At 42.7% G+C, this 4,715-nt stretch overlaps 1 long non-coding RNA gene across 2 annotated transcripts; it reads right to left on the bottom strand.

Annotated features, from left to right (window-relative positions):
* Positions 1–361: 361 nt before the first annotated feature.
* LOC137486278 (uncharacterized) lies at positions 362–4,193 on the bottom strand. Of its 2 annotated transcripts, XR_011005655.1 has the most exons (3): positions 3,736–3,839; positions 3,371–3,559; positions 362–2,263 (listed from the first exon to the last, which is right to left on the bottom strand). It is a non-coding gene; the product is annotated as an uncharacterized lncRNA (long non-coding RNA). The 2 variants fall into 2 exon arrangements; XR_011005654.1 differs by having other exon boundaries at positions 3,371–4,193.
* Between the last annotated feature and the right edge of the window lie 522 nt (positions 4,194–4,715).

Here is a 4,715-nt window from a genome sequence, read left to right as displayed (position 1 = left end):
ACATAATTCACAGACCTCAAGGGATCCATGTACCTCTAAATTACGAAAAGAAGCATTAGCCTTGGCTTTCAGATCAAGACCTAAAATGCAGAAAAATTAAAATTGAGATTTGTTTTTGTTTTTTTTTCCTGAGCTAGCCCAGATATCCCATTCTCAGTGAGATATGGCAGACATTTTATGTATAATTTCCCCAGACTCTTCTGAAAATCCAGGCACTCTGAAATCTCTCACAGACTGTGCAGGGGTCACTCACCTCACACCCATTATCTTCTCCAGGTGGCTGCTTAGACATTGAGTCTAGTCTCAATTAAGAGCTATTAATGAGCTACTTGTAGCAGTGAGATGTATATTATTGCATAAATGTGATTGGCAATTTTGGGATGCTGTGAAATGCAAGGCTGGCTCTGTGAGAAAGGCTTCACACTGAGATTTCAGCACTGCCATGACAGGCAGAAAAGAGTTTGTTATCCTACAACAGGTTAACATGCTAAAGAGTTACCAAAGCTTTGAGGCAGCAGGAGCCTGGTGGGTGGAGGGTTAAAACTAATTTGAATTTATGTTGGGTATCAAAGATATCCATGCAGGGAGATGCTGCAGCTGGAACAGAGTATCAGGTAAGATTGGGAAAAAAAAAAAAAAAAGGAAAAAAAAATCCTCAGAACTTGTATATCCAAATCAGCATCTTCTCCCCTGACAGTTCTCTAAGAACATGAGCTTTGCCTAAGAGCAGGAGGCACAGGCACATGATTAAGCAGGTATTGCAAATGGCTTGCCAGCTGGATAATGGAGAATCAGGGAAGCCTCTTGGATATAACCTAAGCATAGGTAAATAGAAACACAGTTTTCTTTTGTTTCTCTCCTTCCTCCATGATACTGCCACTGTGCTACCTCTGCCTTTGATTTTACAAAATATTTTTCCTTTTACCTTTGCTTTTATTTTTACTTCTTGATTGGATATTTGGCCCATCTTCTAGAGCTCAGCCTCAGTTCTCCAAAACATCTGGACTGCAGAGGTGGCAGGCTTTGCCTGTGGTGAGAGAGAGAGGCACTGGCTGGGACTGCTCCTTGCCTGGGGGAGTTCAGGACCACCAATCCTCTCTGGATCACTCCTGGCCACAGCCCCTCTGCCTTTAGATTTGTGACTCAGGAGAAATTGTTGCATTTTTACTGCATTCAATAGGAATGGCAGCATGCACAAGTCATGGCCAAGGTCAAGAGAGTTTTTCCACAGTTTTTCTTCTCCCTTACGTAGTCTCCTTCTCTGAGCTATTCAAAACCTGCCTGGATGTGATCCTGCTCCAGGTGAACCAGCTGTGACAGGGGCTGGGCTAGATGAACTTCACAGATCCCTTCCAACCCCACCCATCCCATGTGATCCCACCCTTCACCACCGAGTCACTGCGATTTGCAACACCTGACATGGATAAATGGTTAGAAAAGCAGCTCCAGCAAGTGGTTGCTGCTCCTCCTCCCAGTACTGAGATCTCCTATCAGCCCCTCCATGGAAACACTTGTGTAGTTTGACAGGATTAGAAGGATTAATGTATTAATGTATTATTAGAGCTTTTACAGGAGATTTTCAAAGACTTTAAGAGTGAGATCCATTTGTCCTGTTACATAAAACATACAGTAATTGTCTTAATTGCTTCATTGTGAGTAGGTATCGATGCTCAAATACTTCTGCATGTCTAATTGTGCCAGTTGTTCCAGGGTCTTCCAAAGGTACAAAACAACCGGGTGAGCCCAGCATCAGACTGCTCTCCAAAGATTTCTCTCAATTCAGCCAGAATTCTCTGCTGTGTCTCTAAACCAGACAGAGGTAACAAATCTGATATGTAATCCTGAAAATCCCAGTGCAAGCATGCAAAGCAAATGCCATGCACAGGTGGTTGTGACCACAGACTTGCTTTCTCTCACCACAAAGTAGAAATGAGTGGAAATTTCAAGGGAGCAAATTTGTAAAGAAGTAAAAAACTCACTGCTGGAAAAGCAAGATGTCCTTTTCCTCCTGTGTTATTTCACAGAGGAACCAATAATTAAACACACCCCAAAGGTCTGGCTGAAGCAAAATCAGCAAAGAAACATGAGGAGATGTGAGCTCTGCTGCTCAGGCATGGCCAGGGGCCTTCTGGCCATGCTCACACTTGTCAGAGCTGAGAGCCCTTCACTGCAGGTACAACCATCCATTATTCTGTTCTTAACTTTGCACTGTTGACAGGAATCTGTTCTTCCTGGAAGACACAAGATCTACATCCTTTATGCCCTGCAAAGAAATGTGGAAGAGTGACATCAGGGACCCAGCTGGGCAGGTCCCTTGGAATGACCTTTGAGAGAAAATTCCAAATAGAATCACAGAATGCTTTGGGCTGGAAGGGGCCTTAAAGCTCATCTTTCCACCCCCTGCCATGGGCAGGGACACCTCCCACTGTGCCAGGCTGCTCCCAGCCCTGTCCAGCCTGGCCTTGGGCACTGCCAGGGATCCAGGGGCAGCCACAGCTGCTCTGGGCAGGCTGTGCAAGTACAAAACTTTTTTCACCAAAAATGCTGATTTACCATGGAAACATGCAAGCATTGTTTCAGCTTTTTCAAGAAAAACACGTTGGTTTAGTGAGGGCCAGCAAGGGCAGCCCAAGTTCCCGCATTACTGGGGTAAAGACAGGCACAAGAACACCTGGATTCTCATCTATTTTGTCCAGGTTTTTGCCTCTCAGAAACTGCCATCCTGTGCTTCCAAGAAAAAAAATATGAGAGTAATCACATTAGATAAATGAGGAATAACTTACATTTCAGGAGACTTTTCTCAGTTCTCAAGGAGACTAAACAACAAAACACAAAAACTCTTATCCCTTCACAAATTGTCCCTGTATTTCCTGTTCTGTTGGGTTATTCAGTTCCTGTCCTTGCCCTGGGCAGGTCCCTGGCTGCAGGCAGAGGACACTGGAGGTTTGCCTTGGCTGCTTATTTTGGGGCCTACAAGGCAGCTGAAACCACACATCTGCCTCTCCTTCATTGCCTTTCTCATCTTCGCAAACAAAAATCTGATTATAGCAGAGAAGTGGTTACAAAGCATGATTTGAAAGGGCAGAGCACTTTGCTTTCTGGAGATTTTGAGGGAGTTAGGAAAACAAACAAGCTTTATGACATGCTCATAAATAATTGACCTTGAGATTTCTTATTTCCAGTTATTTGCCAAGTTCTCTTGCATATATGATTTCACCTGCCTAAAGAATCAGCTGGATTCACAAAAAAAAAAAAAAAAAATCAGAAATTCAAATGAAAGTGCCCACAGGGATAACAAGGGAATAGGAAAAAAAGTGAGGGCTGCTGTGCTGGAAGAAGAATTTATCAGTAAGGAAATAAAGAGACTTACAGTGGAGAAGAAGCAGAATCTAATCTGCTGAGGTCTTTTGTCCAACTGTGACATCCTCTTCCATGAAGGGAACAGATTCTTACTTCAAAAACACACAAAATCCTGGCATAGGGAATTGATGCTGTCTGTGAGAGCCTTGCTGCACTCAGGGAACAAACAGCACCACAGACTTCTGTCCCCCCAGCCTTGCTGCAATGGAAATTGTGTTTCTCAGTGTGCCTTCTCCATCTAAATTATCTGAGGAGAGTTTATCATTCCATGGGCTGCACTCACACACCACCTCCCTCTTTGAACTCTCCACGGATTCTTTGGTCTTTGGAAAATGTGGGTGATATCTGCTGCAAACACAGACCTGTTTTTCTTACCACTTTCTTTAAATTTCTGTATACAGGCAGGTCAGGAGAGCAGAATCTTCACCTCCCCTGCTGTTGCAGGGGCTCTGATCCCCTCCACCATCTATTTAAATGTCTGCATTTGATTTAAGCCAACAAAACCCAGTTGTGGTGATGTGTTTGCCCCCCATGTGTCACTCTGTAAGTGCTCAACCATGTAAAGAATGGAGTTGGATTTGCCCAAATGTTGACTGTGGAGAGACTGAAGCTAAGGTTTAAATATCTGTCACTAGAAATATAAAAGAAGTATATATATTGATGGACTGTTTGTAATTCTTCTCATTGTGGGCTTTAAAAAAACGCAAATTTGTGGGTTTCAAGCCTCCTAATAAGCTGTCAGATTTAGATGAAAAACTATATAAAATACAGTAATTAAAAAAGAAGGAGTAGAATAGCACAGAAATTAAAGAGAAATCTTTGTCCTAATTTGATTTGTGACTTCTTTGTAACAGAATAAAGCATGTGTAGATATTAACAATTAATTTCCTTAACCAACTCCAATCAGCCAATTCAGAGAAATGTGCATTGCCTTCTGGAAAGCTGGGAGGATTCCTTTTAACCTATTAACACCCTTCCCTTCAGATTCATTCTTGTCTACTTTTTTCCTTTGTCAGAAAAAGTTGTTTATTGATGAAGAAAACAACTTACTGGGTGACAGAGCATTTAATTTTCAAAGCTTCAGGGTTCCATCAAGCTTTCAGTCTTGGTTACATACACCAAAGAAATGAAAGTATTGCCTGTAGTGCCTGCTTGAGAGATGGAAAATTGAGGCACAGAATAAACTGCCTTGCATGAGGTCTTGTGGGAATTCTCTGGGAAGGAAAAAATCCACCTGTGGGGCCTCTACTGCCTTCTATTTCTCATCCTTCATCTTTGTACCTGAGAACCACTGCCAAGATTCCTGACAAACTTGCCTCCTCCTAAAACACTCCCCACATTTACCACACAAGACA

The sequence above is a fragment of the Anomalospiza imberbis genome, chromosome 21 (assembly GCF_031753505.1).
Source record: "Anomalospiza imberbis isolate Cuckoo-Finch-1a 21T00152 chromosome 21, ASM3175350v1, whole genome shotgun sequence".
NCBI classification, from domain to species: domain Eukaryota; kingdom Metazoa; phylum Chordata; class Aves; order Passeriformes; family Viduidae; genus Anomalospiza; species Anomalospiza imberbis.
The sequence above is the reverse complement of the archived record's forward strand: the minus strand, read 5'-3'. Positions and strand labels throughout refer to the sequence as shown.